General features: G+C 33.0%; 1 protein-coding gene across 4 annotated transcripts in view; it reads right to left on the bottom strand.

Moving 5' to 3' along the window:
* Positions 1–16,048, bottom strand: part of LOC123529832 (hemoglobin-3-like) — a 31,834-nt gene extending 15,786 nt beyond the window's left edge. The window contains exon 1 of one of the 4 annotated variants that reach the window (XM_053521579.1): positions 15,825–16,048. The gene's annotated coding sequence lies outside the window, so the exon portion shown is untranslated. Of the gene's footprint in view, positions 1–8,392; positions 8,707–15,824 lie in introns of those variants that run through there. The other 3 variants (XM_053521580.1, XM_053521577.1, XM_053521578.1) reach the window with 3 other exon arrangements.
* Positions 16,049–24,145: the final 8,097 nt, after the last annotated feature.

Raw genomic sequence — 24,145 nt, 5'->3', positions numbered from 1 at the left:
ATATATATTAAATAACGAACCAACAGTCGGGTCCATGTTTGCAGTGTTGCCGCTTTTGTTTAAAAAAATGATACAGTCTTGCAGATCTCATTAATATTTCAGAAAATTCTGCAACTTCATTTCATTCACAGATTTAGGAGACTATATTAATACCAACAATGTTTTTCTTTGAGACGTAAAATTCAGTAATTTCAGTAATTTAGAGAATGTTCAAAATCACGTCAGTGAAACACATTGCCAAACGTTATGACGTATATTAACAAAAACAAATGTAGTCATATGCAATCTGGTTCAACACCCCGAAATACCTTTGCTTTACAATTGTTAATTGAAACGGCTTCTATGTAACAGATGTTTAAACCATATGCACGTAACATTGCAAAATTAATTATAATGTATTGACAGACAAGAACCAGACATTTTCTGTCTACGTCTATGGGTTTGTTATTTGTTCATTCAGAAAAGAGGTTAATTTGTTGAAAGTGCAAATCAGTCTTTGTTATTGAAGTTACGGAAAAGGAAATTGCATTTGTTTATTTGTTAGCAGGCCGTTTATTAATATGCGAGTTGATTAATATAAAACATAAACAACCATTAAATTCCTTTAACACGTGTTCTTGAAAATTAATGGCGTTCTATTTTCGTAAATTTTTAAAACACCCAAGATAGCACAGGTGTGAGGTTGATTTTGGGTAATGGCAAGATTCGAAAACGTTCTTAGAAACAGCATTTAAACGAGCTTTAAACAAAGATTAGTGATTAAGTTCCAATTATCGTGCTTGCTCTGTAAATATAAATTATCTTATTTCTTAATAGCTTTCTTTGTTAAATCACCATGTGTCTTCAGCATTGATATTACCATCAAACTTATCTAAATATTCCAAATATGGTTTTGAATGAGATGATACTTTACATTTTAAAAATAATTAATGAAATCTTAGCTCCAAGTCACAGGAATACCTGATCATCTATCAATAGTGTAATATTTCAGCAACCTTATTTATATACATTGTACCAAATACAAACTAGAGATTTTTTTTCTCGAAAAAGTGTATGTTTCCCACCACTTACTATATAGGCATTGTACAATATCGAAAACTAAGGGCCATAACTCCAGTGAAAGTAACTTAACGATAACATTCCAATGACATGCATAACTAGGCTTGGTACTGATCACTCCTGTAAACTTTTTGTGGACTCAAAAAAATAGTACAGGTGGAGCAGCACAGTCGACATAGAATTAAACAAATCAAAGGTCATAACTTCCCTCAAAGAAAATTAAACTGAAACGCACCGTTGATAGGCACAACTAAGCTTCACATTGATCACTCGTGACGATTTGTGAACTTGCCCAAAGTAAAGGTCAAATAGTGTAACTCTGCAACTTACAATAAATCAAGGTCATAACTCCACTGAAAACCACTGAACCGGAACATTCCAACAATATGCACAATACGCTTGGCATGAGTGAATAAGGGTTGATTTGAAGATTGAATACTGCTTAAGCCGGTGCTAGGGGACGTGGGCAGTGTTGCATTTTCCATTACTGCTCATGAACAGACTCAATCAAACCGAGTCAGCAATTTTCACTGTTTGCCTTGTTTTCGGTGCTTCCGAAGGATCTACTTTTCAGATTTTATTGATGTTACAATATTTAAAAATTGTTGTTGTCTATCTTGTTGCAAGTACATTGGTTACATATGACACTTCCATTTAACCCAAAATAATGCTGCAGTGTGTCCAGTTGGAGCACGTCAATTTCACAACTTGTATATACATTACAATCACTTTCATTTATACACAAGTGCACAAAAAATAGTCAAGTTTCTTTATACGTTAGAAGAAATTTTCCTCATAGATCAACAAAATTTAGAGTTGTAATTTTTAGTTTTGAATGGTATAATCTCAACGTCATTGTGACGTACATTTTTTGTCATGAACATTTAAGTAGATGACAATTATGTCCATTAATACAAATATAATTCAGTTTCTCTGTTCTCTTTTCTCTTCAGTCACGTATCAAAGAAGACTGAACTAGAGTAGGAATGATTAACAGTTTTGTTCGTTAAAACCTGAAATATCTGATATCGTTGTGCCATGCAACTTTCGATATATTTTATTTAACTTATCACGAGACAGACTGTCTTAAGAAACAGATTGCAGGTAAAACTGTAAAATAGCAACATTCACAACCTTAACTTTATAAATATATCACTTATGAATGGTGGTATTAATAATATAATTGTAATCTATTTGTAACTAGTCATAAGTTAAACTATTAATATATTGTCAAAGTGTAATTCTAATATACTTATGTACCTAATATTAAGGATGAACTCAATGAGACCTCACATCTTGAATGGAATGATGTAAACAAGGCCAGGCCTAACTTATCTTACATAATTAAATGGGCAGTTTGGCTACCTTAGCCCTACTTAATCATTGCTAAATCATCTGCAATATTCATAAAAGGTACTATTTTTGTGGCGTATGAAAATCTTTCTGGTGTAATTAGGAATACAATATGGATTCTATGATTTCGAGTACTAAAGTAGCAGGTAAACTCGCCTCTTAAAACGTTACTAGCAAAATTCTGATACTAGTTTCCTCAATAAATGAATTGCAATAAAAGGCTAACACTGCGTCGTTAAGGCTAAAAATCATTTGCCATCTTTAATGTTGATAAATGTATTAGCCATTCTGTCCGTCAAAATGATGTGTGCTTAACAAATTAACCAGTTATGTACTATTCTTATTTGCAAGTGTTATCATTGACTTCTGAGAGTTATCATACAAAATAAATAATTTTGAATCTTACCAACTTCTTTTATATAATGTACCAATAAACAAAACAAACCCGTATTACAATGCTTCTAATTATTTACACACTTTCTTTTAGAAGATCGCAATAACAGTTTAGAAAATTATGTAACTTAATTTCATTTACTTTTAATGGAGATTGAATTAATAAAGCAAATGGTTTTCTTTGAACCATAAAATTAAGAAATCTAAAGCATGTGTAAAAGTGAAACATATTGCCAAGAACTATAATGTATATTAACTATAAACAGAAAAGTAATTATTCCAGTTCCACATCCAAAAATATCTCCACTTAACAAAGGTTTATGGAAACAGTCTATGCAACAGATGCGTGAACTTTTGTATGTAACATTGCAAAGTCAGTTATTATGTATTGATGGAACAGAACCAGACAATTACTGTCAATGTTTATAATTTAACTTATTGTTCATTTAGCGGATATGTGTATTCAGTGTACGAAAGTGTCATACAGTCTTTATTATCAAAGTTACAGAAAAGCTGGCCTTATTTTTTTGTTTGTAAGTACGCCGTTTATTACGTTAGTTAATTATTAATAACAATAATTACTAGATGTGGTATACCGACATAGCACATCTGTAATCAGTCTTTGGATAATTTCAACCCTGATCGAATAGGACTAACCACGTTATCTTAAGCAAATATTTATCTTAACATCATAATCAAACCAGCTAAAAAAGAGAATATCTTTTTGAATATTCACGTGTAAAACCGTGCCTCACAAATGCGATTTTGTTTGAAATTTCCACATAAACGTTTTTATTAGGGTAACTATCCTGTTTCTCGAAACAGCACACTAAAATGTTTTAACACTCGATAAAAATCAGATAGAGCTAACTGTTTACAATGACAAACTACAAAGGGAAGCATTCTAACTAATGTCTGTATTTATGTAAATGTACTTGTTCGATGAAATTATATGTACACAAAGAACACGATCAAGTTTTGTTTTGTAGCAATAGGTCAAAGTGGTTATGTCAGTTCAATATTTATTAGACAACAGTTTCTACTCTGAAATTACATAGTTAGTCATTTGATATCAATATAATGAAACTGCCGACATAATCGAACGTTAGTTGGTACAATATTTGTCGCCAATTCGCCGCATTTAATTCTTTCTTTGCAGATAGTGCTCCTTTCTGATAAAATTAACTGTCATTCATGACTAGACAGGCAAATACTTCAGTGTACTTTGTTTAAAGATATTGTAAATAATCTAGCAAAAGTAGAAACTCCACAGCTCTCCCAACACGAAAATGTCGAGGAGCCTGTTCAAAATCGGTAGTGGAAACGCATGCTGCCGCCCACGACCTCATGCTACTCAACGTTTGCACATGTGACGAGTACTAACATACAATTAAAGACCCATAGCAACCATGTTACCTACCGTATCCAAACATTACCTTAATTAAAGTCGGTCTTATACAGGTCTAATACATCTATACCACAAGATGACAAATGAACAACTTAGTCCCTTCTTGATTTAATGTGTTTTCACAATTTCATCTGCTAACTTATTCAAGTTTCAAAAACACTGGTAAATAACTATCTTACTCTATAGAAACAAAGTCTGGCCTAAACTTAACTAAATGCATCAAATACTGTGCATCCTACTACATTGATTAAATAAAATGTTTAGACTTCAGACATTTAAAAACACATTGTCTTGGTTTAGTATATGTCACTGTCAGTAACTTGAAATTTTTTGTCAGTATCTGAAATGCAGATCATATATAATTATCATAATGAAAACTCAAAAGAGAAAAGAACAGTTATTTGTGGCGGGTCTTTAAGAGATATCCGCAGATATGTTTGTAAGTTCAGCTTCGTGTATTATTATTACAAGTTTGTAATTGTAATTGTTTATACAATAAGTACATTAACCTTAACCTGCATTAGTCCAATGTTCTTCAATAGTTACTCAATATATTACTATGTTGCATTTCCCTTTTCAATTCTCTCAAGAACTTGACAGAAGATAAACAAGTGGGCCCTGAAGGCCCTGCATCGCTCATCTGACCTAGTTCTTAAACCAAATAATCTAGCGTCTTATTTGGCCTAGATTTCAAAGATTTCAGGTAATTCATTAACCAAGATTTCAATGGTTGGTGACATAGTTTTTGACTCAAGTACCCCACTTTTAAGTTGGACTTAGATTTCATACAGACAAACATTCTCTCGCATGGACGTTTTATGGTAAAATTTGAAAATGGTGCCTCTGTTTTTCTATTGTTTGACCTAATGACGTAGAATATTCTTAGTAATAAATTATCCTAGATATTGGACAGACAAATATTCCGATCAAACATCATAAACATGAGTTCATAAATGAAAGCTTTTAAGTGTCAACAATGTCTTTCGTGACCAAGTTTTTGACCTAGATAAACCAGTTTCAATCTTGATCTTGATTTCACAGAGACAACGTTCTGACAAAAGTTGATTGAAAATAAAGTAGAAAATGTGACCTCTAGCGTCTCAGCAATGTGTTCTATGATCTGACCTTGTGACCTAGTTTAAGATCTAATGCAACCCAGTTTTGAACTGGCTTAGATTGTTTTCAATGAGACAACTATTCTTTACAGAAACTTATAAAAATTAATTCTAGACTTAGAAAATGTTTATTTATGACTTGACCTAGTGACATAGTTTTTGACCTCAGTTTACCATCTTTTAAACTTAATCTAGAGGAAAACATTCTTATAAAGACTTATGATGATCAAGTAAGAGTGTGCCATCAAGGCCTTTCCAACATTTGACTAAGTGACCTAATTTCGCACCCCCATGTAATTCAGTCATACTCCAAATGTAATGGCGACTAAAATGCTGATAAATTTTTAAGGAGATCAAACAGAAAATATGACCTTTACAGTGTTAATACATTTTTCCATATTGAACTTGAGACCTAATTTCTGACCGCAAGTATTCCAGTTGCAAATATGACCCAGATTTGATAGCGACAATCATTCTGACACAGTTTTAAAAGAAAATGATGGCTTGTAGAGAGTAAACAAGGTTGACCTATTGACCTAGGTTTTAATTCAAGTAATTTGTAATTTAGTTTTTAACATGATCTAGATTTAATAGCGAAAAGCATTCTGATAAAGTTTCTAGATCAAACACAATATATGGCCTCTAGTGTGTAAACAAAGTTTTCTATGATTTAAGCTAGTGCCCTGGTTTATTTACCTCTGATAACCCAATTTCAAAACAAACATTCTGTCAAAGTTTCAAAGAGGTGAGGTAGAAAATGTAGCTTCTAGAGGGTTGAAAAGCAAGGATAAATATCCAACAATTTGAAAGCCATGTTGAAAACACGCAGCTCCCTAAACCGAAACTAACAGCAGGCGGCCGTGCACACGACCAACAAACACATTCAAAGCAAACACACCAGGACAAAACGAACAAATACAGAAACATAGTGCGGCACTGCCTTGGAACGGTCAGTGGCAAAAACAGCATCTTTAAGAATTGAAGCTAATGTCCTAATTTTTGACCCTAAATACCAGTAACGAAATCGTCCGAGACTTTAAGTGGTTAGTGGTAAAGTTTCACTAAAATTGGGCTAAAATTGTGACCTCTAGATTGTTAACAAACTCTTGAAAACGAACAATGGATGACGCACGACAACGGACGACCGACAATGGTTGATCACAATAGCTCATCTTGAGCACTTTGTGCTCAGGTGAGATAATAAAAATTCCGGTTGGGGGGGGGGGGGGGGGTTGTTGAAATGACAGCATGCCATTCTTTCAGCAGCACCTTCCCTTCTACAGACATACATATTATTTTTTTACTTTTGCAACTCGATCATCATACATATAGCAGGCTACTGTGAGTCAAACGTGTCTACATTTTCAGGCTGGGCATTCATGTTTCCTTTCAAATACTTTTGATCAATGCCCTGACATCTGTGTCTGGAAAAGAAGAGGACACTTTCTATTCTCCATCCACGAGATCATCTCTTTAGATGTCATATCATTCATCACACAATCCAGTGTAGCTGCCAACACTATCAAAATCCATAGAATGTAATAGTGTGGTACAATTGTTGAATAAATGTAGATGCCCCTAATACAAAGGTGAGAACACTGAATGATACCACTTCGCTGAATGATACAACTGACATTATATGATACAAAACTGTCACTAAATGATAAATCAACATTAAATAAACAAAATACAAAATCAAGGCACACTGAAAGTTACAAAACTGACGTTAAATGATACAACATTTCTTTTGCTCGCTAAAAGCTACACACCGTTGACACTAAAAGATACAACTTTTCTACAGGGGGTATAGGGATATTTTCTACATTTGTTGACGATTTCACGAAATTATTATCTTATTTCATACATAACTTGTCACACGGAAATTTAAATATATAGTTTTGTATTTTTTCTTTATGACGTTCATTTCGTATGAACAGCAAAAAGAACGGCGCGAAAGTTACGTCATCGCTGCTTAGTGATAACCGGCCGCTGTTTTGACGACGTCCACGTACAGTAAGGGAGACGTCGCAATTATTACGTCTGGTGCACAGAAAGGCCGGGAAGCTGATTTTAATGTTAAATGCCACACAATATGTGCAATTTATAATATTATCTTGTTTACAAATGGAAAGGAAATATAATGTAAATATAAGAAATGAAACTATTTTTTTCGGTGTTCATGCAAAATGAACGACAGAATAGGATCGGCAAATTAAACATGAATCGCTAGCGAGATTCATGGATTTGCCGATCCTATTCTGTCGTTCATTACGCATGAACACCGAAAAAATCATTTCATTTCTTAAATAAACATGTACATGATCCCAATGAGTGCTCGCCAGCATATATAAATGAAAAACAAAGTGGCATTTATTCGGACTTTATACAAATTGTACATTTTAGTGGTATAAATTAGATGTATGTATATATGGATTGATGTACCTTTTAGTCGTACATCAAGATTATTATGATCTTTTTCTAAAATAACTTACGATTGCCTTGATATTGAAAACTTAATAAAGCCCGATCACCTTTTCAAATTGATGCTTAACATATTTTGACGTAAAAGAGTGTAAACATTTTATCCATTCAAATGCTTTAGAAAATATACATGTAAAGTTATTTTGCACGACAAGGATCAACACAACATATTTTTGTACGATCTTCTAATGATAATCTGAGCTACATTTGGAAAAGCCACATGTGATGTAAAGCGCACTCACTGATACTATTTCTATTTAAATCAAACAGGAATTAGCGACATTTAGATATAAGAGCATTACCTCCTGCAATGAAACAAATGATTACCAGTTAACATTCATATATTGCACTTGAATATGCATAATATGTTCTTAAAATGAAAGAATCTGTAACTTTCCTAAGACTCGGAAGAAGGGAAGAATGTAACATTATATCTTGTATCTGTATACTTCTCTCTCCTAAGCGACGATTTTTTTTCAGATGCAACATCATGTACTGTCTTTAAACTAAAGTAACTACGAAGTTGCAATACAAATGTGAAACTTCTTTAATTAACAAGAGAGAGGCAATATGAAATACTCACACTCAAGACTTTCTTTTCTAATTCCTAAATAAAAATCCTTGTAGATGCAAGAAACACGACTATTCAAAAGTTACATTTGTATTTGACGTTATGCTAAAACATTTCTAAATCCGAATATGCAAATGTAAATGAATGCATTTAGTTAGTAGATGTTCAAACGTATACCAATGTCATTGTTAAATCGCCTTTAAAAAAGCTACTTAAACCTTTTCGCTATGATCATTCATATATTAAAAGCATAATTTCTAACAGTTCTCTAAAAAATATCTCTGCGTAGTAAAAAATATGTGCAACTGTAGCGATATTTTAAAATATAACTAATCAACTTTTGTTTCAGTAAAACAAAAGTACACTTTTTTATCAAAATGCTATCAACAAGTACAAGGGCAGAGCCAAAAGGCGTCTTTTAAAACAACTCTTGTCTGGGAAGCTCAGGAAGTAAAAACTGGTACCAAATATTATTATATATACTGTGCAAATATTTACAGATTGTAAATAAAAAACGCAACGTTTTAGTTCGTGTTCGACAAATAGAATTAGAACTACATCAATCGTCAGTAAACTTTAATGAAGATGTATTTTAGTTTTAAACTCATATTAAAGATGTTTTTCTAAAGTAAAACCTGCCTTGTCCGACATCCTTCGGTGCTGATTGCTGTTTAAACCAGGTTTTTCTTTTATACATGATTTTTACACCATTAACACAATTACGGTTACTTAAAAGCTGGTAAGATACCTAAAATAAATGTATAAACTATATATTCAGACCTATTTTTATTACACTGCGGACAGTTATAAGATAAAGTAGTATTAAATTGGTGGACAACTTTGTTTTTTTTTCGTCAATTCTGCCATTCTCATATGAATTCAATTTAAATTTAGAAACAATCGACAAGTTCTTAATGCCGTCTTTTGCCTGAATATGATGGCTAGTGCTATCTATCTGCAACAAAAGACAATTCCTAGTCTTATACATTCTAAATGGTACACATATCATACGTTATATGCTAAATATTATCATTATGATCAGTGAAAGGCATCAGCATTTACCAAAACGTGTACTATTGAAATTTAACTTGAAATAATTTAAAAGAAAACCGTATTCGAGTTTTATGTGTTAACTGATTTTGCATAATAGTATCCATTTAAAAGCCAGACTTCAAAATGAAATATTTTGGCCCTAACTATCCAAAGTACATGAAAACTAGTGCTGATTTTATGAAGTCTGGCTATGGTCAAAAACCGTGTGGTTAAAATTGTTTACTTTGATATAAACTGGGCTATATACTTGATTAAGATGACGGCTATAATAAAGAACTAAACGGGATCAGTAAAGATAAATCAGTGCTGGTGTGTTTGATGTTGCCCTAGCTGACACGAATCTTTAAAATACAGATGAATGAAACAAGGACGGTACAAGATAACTGTGATACTGGGTATCCCAAGGCGGTCTTAATTTTACCTCCTAATGAGCATAACCGCTAGTAGCTGGCCTGTACACATATAGACAAAAAAATCCAAGAATCTGTCTCGTTCAACGAATGAAGCCTCCAATAAAAGGCTTAATAAACTCATGGATGGATGGATAGGTGTTTATGTGTGCATGTGTATATGTACCAAAATTACGCAAAGTAAAAACACAGCAGAGCAGTAGGACTCGCCGGAATGTTCATTTAAGAATATTCTATAACCATAAATGACGGCATGCAAGCATTCTGCAACATGACTGTAAAATGCTGTCATAATTTGAACATAGTAACCAGTTCTGAACGACATTAGAAACTTACAAAATACGAAATTAACCATACTGAATATTGCGCTAAACTTCTGAAACGCATTACGACAGACTTCACTGAAAGAAGAATAACATTTAACCCCCAGCACCCTCCACCCAACCCCAGAGATATATGTGGTATAAGGATGATAAGTCTTACACAAGTCAGAACTTAATTTCATTCTGTGAATATTATACATATGTTATGTAAAAGTAAGACGTAGAAGTAAGAAAAGTTAAAAAAATAAATGTTTAATGCGCACCAGTGAAAAACGTGGCCAACGGATATGACGTATAAAGATTTTTATGTATTTGTGAATTTAATTGTTGTCTCATTGGCTTAAACGATGATAATGTAGTTGCTTAATTTAACTTAGGGTTGTTCCCATTATATCATTCATTTGACTAAATGTATGAAAAACAATTTAGAAATTGCATAGAAATAATAGAGTCCTACAGAACAAAATTTTAGAACCTTATTACCTCAAAGAGAGTAGAATACATCAGCTGAATTTATCGATGTGTAGTGACTATTCTGGAAATGGAACTTTATCGTATATAAGGAAACGCTTTTCTGACCTGATTACTCTTTGTACAATTTAATGAATTGTCTTTAGTCACAGTTAAAGTTTCTCTCAACATATTATCACTTAAGATTTAACTTTGAAGACTATATTTCAACAAATTTTGGGATTATTTCGACAGTGAAGAATTTATTCAGTGCTTAGATAATTTATACCACCGTGAAGAATTTGTTTCAGGTATTCTGCTTATTGTCGCATTTTCTTACTTTCTTTTTAGAATGATTTTTATGGTTTAAAGTTTGCTTTTCTTTCTAGTTAGTCTGCCTCTGAGCAAGACTTAAACCCCAGTTCACCACACTTATTATATTCATCCGCACTATAGGAACAGATTTTATTATTCCTTCTCTTGAGAAGGAATATTACAGTTTAATAAGTCACACTTGACTGAGCTACTGATACAGAAAGCTGTTGTCATTACAAGCCGACCAATAAAACTCTGTGACCTTAGAAATAACCTCTGACGTTAAACTATTCTTTCTCAATTGGGGGGAATCCATGGGTTACATACTAAACCCGAGGATGATTAATTGATTTCCTCCTGAACATATGTACATTCACCAGATAGACATATATCAGCAAAATTTAAATGTAAACAACCAAATATTATCGTTACCTTCAAATGCATTGTTAATATATGAAAACAAACCCCATTGCGACCCTCTAATTATGTGTATTGTTCTATTTTATTGACCTGTCAAAACATGTTTCTGGCTTTCATGTTTATCTTATATAGGCCTGAATAAAATATAATGAAAGCCAGGAACAAAATTTGACAGGTCAAATAAATTGTGCAATAACAAATTCCAGGTCAATGTCTTACTGCCGTATTTACTATAATGAAAGAGGTAACAGATTTAATTTGTTGTTGGATTTATCAATTTATGTTAAATAACTAGCGCAAATACTTACCTGATATTTTTTGGCAGTATAAAACAGACATTGCAACCAAAATTTTACAAGATGGTCATTTTATATATTTATATAGATGTGCCCTAGAAGGAACTTTTGGTATGCTTTAACTTGTATAACATGTGTTTAAACATACCAAACCATTTGCTTACAATCCGGCAAAGACATTATGGTGTACTGACATGTCAGAACCAGATGGTTCTCTCTAAGTATATTGTTTCTGTTGTTTTATTTAGTAACTTGTTTGCACAGAAGCTAGGTTTACCATTAAACGAAAATTGAATTGAAAATAAAGTTATGTAAAGTAACAAAATAAAGATGTTTTTTAAGCAATCTTTCAATTCAGTTGAATTTGTTGACAAACAGGTTACTTAACTATATCAACAAATTGACAAGTGTATATATGTTTGGCGTAAAATCTATTTGTATACATTTTGGTATAACTTACATTTGGTACTTCTGATATAGCACAGCTGTCGCTGGCCTTTGGGTAATGACCGAATGGCCAACTGTTACAAAAATATTTATTTTAACAACGCCATCAGCGCATTTGCTTACATTATTTTGTAGTCTTATCTACAATTGTTTGCTTATAAATAACTCCTTATCACAAGTTTTCATTATTGTAGTCGGTTTATTAGATTTACGTGAACATTGAACTTTGCTTTTTCATTTTGGAAACATGTACATCACTTGTTTATTCTGTTTAAGAAGAATATGTATTAGATACAATAGCAAAGTGCAGTATTTTTGATTACCAAATTCATACATTTTATCAATATTTACAAAATAATTACACGATATTTATACAAACAAAATCGTAAAACGGCGTCTGTTACAGATAATCTTAAATAGAAAACTCTACGACGCAAAATGATGTTTCTTTACATTAGTTTGCTATTGTTGCAATCGGAATAATGGGGAGTAACATGATGTACATCTACGTGCTATTTATCAGTACTGAATAACAAGATGGAAGCGAAACTTGTTAATTGACATTATTTCTAATCGGTATGTGCTTTTTAGGTAACTTACAAATTTGATTAAATTTGGAAAATTACCTTCCTTGTTATTATAGTGAGTTTTTGAAACTTTTAAATATTCAATGAACAATACGTTATTGACATGCATATTTCTTGCTCTCCTTTCTCTTAATTTAAAATCATATAATATGTAGTTAAACACTGAGCTCTGCTTCATACTCAACCATGAAGAAGACTGTCATCCAAACACGAACATACTTTACGTTTTCGGAAAAAGACAGGAATTGCATTCCTCACTGGGATAATGTTTGAACATCTGAAAAGACAATGGTCAGTTTCACATTTTTGATAATAATCACGTGTTTGCCTACAAACAATATGTTCTTTAATTGCAATAAGTCTATGATTCCGTTTTTAAGCTTTAAACTGTTTAGCTCCGTTTTCTATGATAATATCGTTCAACATGGAATACATGGAATTCCAGTTTATATCATTTTTAATGCTACGCGCCTATAAGCTGAAGTTAAAGGGTTCCGTTTCGGCGTTTTGTTTAATATTGGTTTTATCTCTGACATAATTCAAAAAACTACTTTTGATGAATCGTGACTTTAAGTTTGTCAGATTGTTTTCGTAAATCGGTCTATTGAAGTATCGAGTTTCTTTATTATTCATCAAATTTTCATACGAAAAGTTCATTTATGTAGACATACAATTTGGGCTATATTTTTAGCGTACAAAACGTAATTTCTGGTCTAATGTAAAATACAAGCGAGAGAATTTTACATTCTCATTCACCAAAGGTTGGATATAGTCCCGAAATTAACCACGGTATGCAAGAAAGTTATTCTTTTAAGGGTGGTTTTTAGAACTGAGTAACTCGCGATTGCAGGGGAAGATGATTTCAATTCAGAACTAAAATGCGACAACTTCACTCAAATTATACTATTGATCATGACATTGTTATTTCGAAAATAAAATCTATAAGAAATTCCTTTCGAAGCATAGTAACCAAGTAAACCAAAAGCAGTGTCAGTTTGATTGCGTCTGTTCTCGAGAGATAATGAAATGTGCAACACAACTAACACCCACCTACCCATCCACACCCCGCCTACCCCAAGAGCTCCATCCATTGAAAATCGCTTTGAATATATTTTAAGCATTTGAATTTTTTTACCTCATTTTGATATTTCATTTTCATATACCAATATACAAAGTTTCTGTTGAAAGACACCGCCCAAAATAAAAAAAAACACATGCATACACAGTTAGGAGATTTCAAACCACGAACATAAAAAACAAGCAACATTTTTGTATAAAATCATATACCAATATTAAACAACATGTTCAAAAAGAAAATTGCAACTAGTTTATCTTAAATTTAATAATACATTAAATCATTATATATGACGGATTATCTTTTATTTTACATTGCGTAATTCAATATAGTTAATAACCCTCAATGAATCTGTCGTATGGCTTATTTTTATCGGGAGTGACTTAAAAGAATCAATATTTATTTAAAAAACATTCCTATCAAACTGGATGGGTTTCCAAATGACATCGTCTTCTGTGCGCAAAGATCTAACCCCTGAGACATGAAAGAAGTCAATACCAGGAGACTACACATCAGGTCTGGCGAAGATCCATGCAGAAATGTATTAGAAACAATTGTTATGTAGAAAAATCCTTTTCTTCTTTTAGCTCTGACGGCCCCTGTGAGGAGGTAAGCGAAAATATTTGAATGAACTTGATTCTGGTCCATAACAATGCTACTGACAAACTTTGGTGAAAATCCATTAAATGGTCGATGTGAAGAAGTTGTTTGAAGTTTTTATCTCTGGTTGACTTGCAAAGAGATCATGCGGAATCCTTCAACAAACTTGGGAGAGGTTCATACCAGAATTCTACAGAACGAGTTTGATGACCAAGGAGATGATGTTTAAGTAAAAATGATGATGCAGGACGACGTGCGATTGAAAATTTTAAAATGTGACCTTATATGATCACTTTCCCTTTTGTGCATTGCACTTACATACAGACAGCGTAAAACGGCTTCAAGGTGGCTATGTCAATAATGTTTTTCATTAAATATTTATTTGGACCGCAGTTTCTATTTAACTATCACTCGACTTGCATAATCAAGTCAGTTTTGAATCTGGATTAGCGTAGCATTAATGGCAGTTTAATCGAAACGCTCTCACAGCATTTAAGCAGATATCGTGCCTACAGTCTAGGAACGTGTAAGTGAATATGAATGTAAAAGCCTACATATGCAAATATGATCAAACTGTCATTGAACATACTTCCTACAGAGCATGTATAAGGTATCAGTTATAATTATAGGTATCAGGTTTATAGTGTGTATGTACGTGCGCTGTCGCATATAAGAACTTTTTTGTTAGGAATCCATAAATGTTTTATAGCGATATACATGTTTAAACATTATTATTCTGATCTCTTATTTGAGCTGAAGTTTAAGCTTTTTTCTTTGTTACAGTGTTTACATTGCATCACGATTTCTAATAGAGAGCTATGGTATATTATTTTGCAAATTATTGTTCTATTATGCTGTGCTAGGGGGCATGAATGGTTTTACACATTTCATTACCGCCCATGAACAGACTCAGTAAAAACGAGTCTCGTATTAATTTGCTTGGAATGCGTTCTATGACTCCAAAGGATCTTCTTACTGATTTTATAATCTTTTTTTACCAAGAAACTCTAGTTGGAACAAACAGGGACATGTCTGTGTCATGTTAATAAACTTTTAGTAGTATATTCATTACGATTAAAATCAAATCATTATTATGTCTATCTTGATAAAATCTAATATTCATCAAGTATTATTTCGACCATAATATCTGTGTGAAACATCTATCACTGACATTTATATGTAGATATTTACCCCCTGCTATGAAATATTTTAGTGCAGACAGTTTAATATCAGAAGACGCTAATAATAACGAACCTCATATTGAAATATGTTTTTGAAATTTGGTGAAAGACAATGTTTAAAACTGACCAGGATCACATTTGAAACAAGCAAGTTTTTAAAATATATTTTCCGATTTATGTTTCAAATAAAAAATAAAAACAAAAAGAAAAAATCTGATTTCTCCTATGATTTAAAAATGTCTATATTTATGTTTCTTTATGAAATCACAATTCAAATTTATAACTACCTTTTAAAGATACTCACAGTTAAAAGAGTCCTCTAGATAAGCAATTTCCCTAAAATTCCTGTAAATTGACGAAAAGGTCAGAGACGTTCTCAAGCTGACACACGTTTAACTCAGGATATAGTGAGCACATAATATGCAATGTTCATGCGTATTGCAATGACATTGTCAAATAAGTATTGTGCAATGCAATGACATTGCCACATTATTCTAGGACAAGTCTTTTTTACTTGATTTTTTGTACATATCGCGATAAAAAGTGCATATTTCAAACACTACGGTTTGAGTTAAGCTAAAATCTCTGCATCTTAACTACTTAGATATTTTATCAGTGCACGATATAATTTCAAAGTATATTACTTTTCTCGCAGTCTGCAATGTGTTTTACTGAATGAATTTTAAGGTATGATCACAATGTAAAATGTAACCAATAAACACACGGGTGGAGCCAAAACATCTATATATCAAGTTTTTGTTAGCACTCAACGGCAGAAAAGTTGTAGAAGTTTTATTTTTTCATAAATGAATTATCTTTTCGCGACTAAATTTAAACTTAATAACAGGGGAGGTGTATCGGTGCTTTTTAGAAATATATACAATTAAAGTTATTAAAGCTCATATTATAGTTTAAGCTGTAAAGAATAAAAAAAAAATCATATTGTCAAACACGGAGAAAATACTATTTATGTACACGTTATTGATTAATGTTTTGTCGCTCAAAGGTATTTCAGTCAGAACGCTTTTCTCTTCTGGTGGCTTCTGCTACTGCTGCTTGGAAGTGACAGAAGAGCTTCTTGCTTGAATACAGTAAAACGAAACAATTCGAAGAGATCTCACAGTTCTTCTAAGTAGCAAATAGCACTAGCCACACAACAATTAAGCCGCACCATGAGAAAACAAACATAGTGAGTTTGCGACCAGCATGGATCCAGACCAGCCTGCGCGGATTCATGCTGTTCGCTTTCAAAGCCTATTGCAATTCGAGAAACTGTTAGCGAACAGCATGGATCCTGACCAGTGTGCGGATGCGCAGGCTGGTCTGGATCCATGCTGTTCGCAAACGCACTATGTTGGTTTTCTCATGGTGCGGTTCAATTTTATTTAAAATCAAATACCTCTGGATTCAATGTAGAGGAGTGCTTTTAAACGAACAAAAGCATAGTAAACACAGACAATAGAGTTGTAATTGAAATATAAAGAATATAGAAAAAAGAATAAATTTGATTAGGAATAATGTACTGAATTTTAACATTTTAATTTTAATGGGAGTAGTCAGAAATGTTTGTTTTTGAATACTTTAAAAAACGAATATTTACATTTACGGCCTTGTGTGACGAAAGAAAATGTAAATATGGCAAAAGATGTCTATTTCATATGTTATTTAAGATAAAAGAAGCCAACAGATTTCGAAGTGATTGTCAATCATCACATGGGAACGATAGACCCGTTTACCACCAAATTTTAATGTAAGTTTCAGGTTTTCATTTGTACAAGCAATGTGCATTTAGATAAATTGATTTTGATGGTAAATTATGCTTTTCGGGGGCACGGTTTCTCATTAAAAGGTTAAATGACCGGAATTGGGAATGCATTTGCTAAATTTAAGAAGTACTTTTGTTAGTAAGTAAGAGAAATGCATTCTGTCTTGCTTATGCGTGGATTCATCTTGAAGTTTAAATAAATTATTAGGATGCCATATCATTTCAAAACGTTGACACGGTGTCTGTTGCGCCAACATTATGCCACCAGAATCCATTCTTTTTCAGTTGATCAATGCTGTACAAAATTTGTCAGGAACACAGGTTTGTTTTAAAATCAGTCATGATTTTATGTAAACATACAATAATATATCATAATCAAACAGCACTGACAATTCAAACTATGGGATATTGCAGAAAATTGACAGACATTTTCGTCGTGTACAGTTTCGCTCATCCCAACATGGTTGTGAATTTGAAGATTTAGCTGGGATTTTTTAAATTATTTAAAGAAGTGAAAGAATTTCCAAAATTGGAGTGAAAATGAGAAAGTTATGAGCATTTAAATATTTGGTCAAATCGGCAGCCATTTTGTTTCCATGGCAACAAAAAACAAAATGGCGGATTTATGAAATTTTTAGATACACATTTGAGCTGTATTTACTTATTTCTGTAAAATCTCTATTTTTTTCAGCTATAATGAAAGAATTATCATTTTTTACACCTTACACTCAAGAAACACGAAAATTAATCTATTTAAAAGGTTATCTGATAAATATAGAATTCAGTAGTGTGTAAATGACGTCATAAACACACTAAAATGGCTGCCTCCATGATCAGCCATTTTCTTAAATTTCAAACTGCCATATTTTTTTCAATAGAGGTGCGATTTTAAAAATTCCTTCAGCGTTATGAAAGACTTGAGGATGGCTTTCATATAAAATTAACTTATTGTCATGTTTTCCTTACCCTTTAACCAGCAATATTTTTTTATTTTTTTTAAAAAGTAAACGTTTGGTTTGAACATTACACACTCGGGATGTAAAAATTATAATAATTAGATATCTGACAAAATTCTGAATTAATTTTAATTGTTTCATGTTTTATTTCCTTTACAAAAGATACGATGAAGCGAAGAACACAACCAAGCAGAATAATAGCAGACTCGGTGCGCAGCTCTTCATGACAGGTAATGAAATGTGCAACTCCCTCGCGCCCCCTAGTAACATCTTATAGCAAACTTGAATAGACCCAATGATTTTAAAGAAACACTCCGAGATGTGTTTTCTTGCTGTAACGATATGATATCTTCACCACATTTCTGATTTTCTTTGTAATTGTACTGTTTTGTGAAAGTGCTTTTAAGGACCTTCAGCAAGCAAACATAAAGCTTTTCAACAGTTCACAAATTACCCGTATGATAATATATAACTGTTTCAAATTTCATGCCGATTTCAATAATGGGATGAGTGTTATAACAGTTACAGTATGTTTCCGACTCCACTCTAAATTATTAGACATCAATATAGACTTTCAGATTTGAAATTTATGGATCGCACAAAATAAAGACGAAGTAAATAGAAAATACCTGTCACGGATTTCGTATACTAATAGACTGAGTATTATTCAGTTAACCAAGTTTATTTCGACAAATTGCAGAACTTTCTTTATTACCATCATAAATCCATTTCTCATAATAAGAGCTAATTGGTCATTAGATTTATTATAAACTTGTAATTGGAAGTGTGTTTGCTATCTTCCTCCATCATCTTTTATTATACTAGGAATGTTGTTATTAACTGACATTTCCAGGTTCATCATTAAGACGGCAGACTCAATTCGACATTCCGCTTCGTATCAAGCAAGAATCAAGCTATCAAGGCTGTTATACTGAACAAAACAGCTATCTCGCTATTCGCTATTTTGCCAGTATCTTTAATCTTTACCCTGCTAAATTCTAAAATGGACTGGTCCATCATTCAATCTTGGCAGTACCACTTATTTATCAAAGGTGTGTTCACTGAAAATTTATTGACTGAATAGCGAACAGTGCAGAATGTGCAGGCTGATCATGGTCTGCACTGTTCGCAAAGGCAGAATCACTTGCCGCCAGCAGGTTAAAGGTTAAAGTTACTAAAGTAACATCTTCGAAATTTAGCATACCTTTAAGACAGAGTATTCATATGAAGCCATTTTAATTTCAAAAATATCAAATAAAACAAAGCTGTAATTTTATTCATTTTACTATCTCAACCCATTTTTAAGAACACCATAAACGCATTTAAGCTCCCCAGTGGTGGTATTGCCACTGACCGTTTCACGGCGGTGTCCCAAATTATTCCTTTATTTATTCGTTTTGTCCTCATGTGTTTGCTTTGACTTTGTCTTTGCGAGTGTCTGTCTCTTTGTATGCTAGCCTTATGCACGTCGGTGTCCTGTTGTTTGCGCTTTGGAGAGGCTGCGTTTTTGGAACATGGCTTTACCTCTTGGAGTTTATTCTTGTTCCCCCCCCCCCCCGCACCTTCCTCGCGCCCCCCCCCCCCCTCCCCTCCTCCACCCACATTGTTTAATGATCAAATCAATACCTCATGTTACATCAAACAAATAGTGTTGACTTTTAGATTTATATCATAAAGTAGTGACCGTTTGTTTTATTTATTTCAAGATATATAAATCCATACGATTGCATGAATACTTGAGCATTTTCTAAGTTTTCGTGTATACTCAATCTATTGCACTTTATTTTGTTCAAAACAAAAAAAATTGAAAATTTGCTAATTCTTCTAATTTTGAAATTTCTTTATTCAATTTCTCTTCACGATATTTTCATATTGTGTGAAACGACACATACAGTTAAAGGTAGAGTTGTCAGAAAATGAAAAGCTTATCACGTACAAAAACAAAACTTTCAATATGGGATGACTGTCTTATTTTCCTGATACTTGCTCCGGCAAGTTAAGGTTGTAAGGTTGAGTCATTAAAGCATTTACACGAAATTCTCATGATACAGTGTTCGAGATTACTCAAGTGAACGTGTATCAGCTATTAGCCTAAGAATGAATATGCGGGTTCCTTACATCGGAATTATTCTGTCGATTATTGCTTACTCTGTACTCGACGCTTCAGCAAACCACCTTTCTGTACCATGTCAGTATGATGTATTTAAAGTTCAAAACCAGACAATTTCTGTCTGAGTTTATTACCAGTTTAATTTGTTCCTACAGAGGCCAGGTTCATCCATTGTATGTAATTTAAAGTTAGTTTTCCGTACTTTGAAAAGAACAATAAAACATGTCTGTTGAGAAAAATGTTATATGCGTTTGCCTATTGATAAGGTGTTAATCAATGACAGGTAGCCGTTTAGTACGGTGTACCGTCGGGACCCATTCGTTCTATAGATTCGTAAGGGCAGCGGTGCAGTAACACGGTCAGATAAATCTAAAACAAGTAAAGTCACGATACAAAACCGCAGCCTCCTCCAATCGCATCCTATGCAAGCGGAAGTTTGTAATATATAGACCTACACACTCTGACAAACTGAATTAATTGAGAAATGTAATATATATTCCATAAGACGTTGCCTGGTGTACATACTAAAATCAAAATTATCCATATTGTAATAAGTTTTGGTATGTGTAATATTGTCATTTAGAGAGATTTAGACCCAAAAATGAAGCAGTAGTGTCGTAGAAGACGCAAAGATACGAGGTAATTTCTCAATAATACGATGCGAAAATGTGAAAACACAATGCGAAGAAAATATCGCATGTTCGCGGTAGGAGGAGAACTGCATGGCATCTAGCTCATGAATTACACCCCCACCCTCCCCACCCCTCCCCATTAGGACGGATTGGTTTAACTTTTGTCCACCATATCCTGCTTTGCAATGTTATGAATTACTCGTGCTCAGGCTTCTGCAAAGTTATCGAATACAGACGTATACGGGTCCATGGGTTTTGATTTATATAATTATCTTTACATACGCATACTTGTATTTGACAATGTTTACATGTGGTTGCTATTACGTGTGCAAGGAATTCACTTAGCAGGGAGTAATTATATTTACTCCGTCTTGTAATAAGAGGCCATAATAGGTGTTATAATGTTAGGTTTGGCGCCAGTAAACCAGTTAAAACTCCCCAGTGGTGTTGAGCGTTCCAAGACCAAATCTTGCTGCGTTTCATCTGCATGTATGTTTCTGCCTGTTTGTACTTCTATGTTATTATCATTGCATTCATTATTAATGTGAACCTGCGCTCAGTCGCTGTGTTGGTATTTACATATTACACTTACCAATAGTTCCATGTGAAAGTTGTGTGAGGTATGCATCCTTTGAATGTGGCTTCTGCTCTTGGGCTTTTGTCCATATTGCTTTCCCGCCGTATTATCGCAGTATACACCCCCACACCCCACCTCCCCTCGGCAAAGGGCTATCATTGAATGAAAATAAAATCCGTATTCGAAACTTGAATTGCCTCTGTCTATATCAAAGATGTCTCAAAATGAAATGACGATTACGGATTTGCAAATTTCCGTATTATTTGTCTAGTGGCTAATGTAGTGGCGTACTTAATTAGCGTGTCGGTGAAAGATGGAACTTCTCTTCATGTCCTGAGCTAAATTTTGTCATTATCAGAGCATATATATTTGAGCTTATACTTTTTGATAAAAAGCAAGGATGCACGTTTACCTATACAAACAATTTAAGATACGTTTTGCTACACTAAACAAAATGATAGAATATTGCTTAAGTATTTTTCATATCTTCTTATTCTACGTTTCTCATAACGAAATCAATCAATAGTAAATAACTGAATAATGTAGATATGGTTACTTCCAGAAAACTGAATAATGTCAATAAACTAGATAGTGATCTGATTTATGGAGAAGTTAACCACACATGTTTAACATTCTTATTTGTCTTTATCAGGAACCTTTTCCTCTTGTCAGATTTTCAAATATTTAGTTTTATATCTACTCATCAATTTATGTAATTCATTCCATTTACACGTGACTTATTTTAATATTTTCCGAACATATTTTTCTCAAAGACATAAACTGCAAAATATTGATACGAAATGCAAAATAGTACGGAAAAAATATAAATTATAATGCAGGTATCTAGAAGAAGCCAACAGGAACTTAGGGAGTACCTGTTTTATGCATGATGTGATAATTAAACCTAAGTGGACGAGAAACGAGAATCAACAAACATTATTATACTGCTTTAAGTAATATTGATCAATTTTGATGCATGTTGATGCATGTGCTGATTATATATTCATTTTTTCCATCAGACATGGATAAGAATGTATATGGGCATCGAACTTTCACAAACCAGTTGAAAGGCCTCTTCCATTTGACTTGGGTATTTAATTCAAAGCTTCAACAATGCTTTGATATGTATCGTTCCCAATAAGATTTTTATGTCTGAAATGTTGTTTCTATACGAAGAAGTTTGATTAAAGTTATATACACTTTGAGTCCATGTAGTTTACTTAAAATGCTCAAAAATTACACTTTTTAAGTATAATCTTGTCATATATAACTGATAAAGTTTTGGAAGTATTGATATTACATGATACAATTTTGTACATTTTGGGTATGTTCCATAAACCCCTTTCCTGCCTATAACAGTTGAAGGTTTCATCACACTCGTGTATATTTCGTTCTCTGCCTACAGAATTTTAAAATTGAGCCGTGCCATGAGAAAACCAACATAGTGGCTTTGCGACCAGCATGGATCCAGACCAGCCTGCGCATCCGCGCAGTCTGGTCAGGATCCATACTGTTCGCTAACAGTTTCTCTAATTCCAATGGGCTTTGAAAGCGAACAGCATGGATCCTGACCAGACTGCGCAGATGCGCAGGCTGGTCTGGATCCATGCTGGTCGCAAACCCACTATGTTGGTTTTCCCATGGCACGGCTCAAATGATATCCTTCAGTCCTAATGCTGAGAGTAATCAATGTCTATGTTTGATGTAAAGGTGTCTCTAAAATAATTAAAGGTAAGGGTAGAATTCCCGGAAGCAAAGAGAACCCCAAACACAACCACAGATCCATCTAAAATTTTGTTTTCCGAAAAGTTTAATGTTACTCCTTTAGCATTGGATGGAAATACATATATATTTTATAAACAAGTTATAGTCTTTTTATTTTACTGGTATGTTTACTATAATGATAAAAAACATTTCAATGCTTTAAATTTATTTGCATATCAACAATGTACATTTCTTTTTATCATCTACATTGACATAAAAATCGCACATAATATTATAACAGTCATAGATAAATACACTTTTAGACATATATATCATAAATATTGTATATGCATGTTCTTTGGAACAAATCAACATCAAGGATAACTTGGAAGACTGCAAGTCTTTTAACATATTTTAATGACCTACATATTTGCTATTTTGTCGACAAAGATGATTGAGATACATTTTGTATTTTACACAAATCCGCAATATGTTTGCTAAAATTTTTATATCTGCTTCTAATTAAATATAAATATTTTATGATGCATGTATATTTTCATTTATTGATTAATGCACATTTGTTTTAACATGGCCTTTGTTATAGCTTTATATAATAACAGTACTGCCCGGTTGTAAGTAAACTAAAAACAGTACAATTAATCAGTAAGTAGAAATGAAACAAAACGAAACACATATTGAATACTTTATCAACAAAGGGCAGTATACAGGCGGTTATTACATAAAAATCATTCCTACAAATACATGAGTGCTTACTATGTATATCATATAATATCAATAAACAGAAATGACGAAAAACATTTATCTAACAGTGAAAATCTGACCTGAGAACACAAAACATACCCC

This window comes from Mercenaria mercenaria, chromosome 13 (assembly GCF_021730395.1).
Source record: "Mercenaria mercenaria strain notata chromosome 13, MADL_Memer_1, whole genome shotgun sequence".
Lineage (NCBI taxonomy): Eukaryota > Metazoa > Mollusca > Bivalvia > Venerida > Veneridae > Mercenaria > Mercenaria mercenaria.
This window is presented reverse-complemented; position numbering and strand designations above follow the sequence as displayed.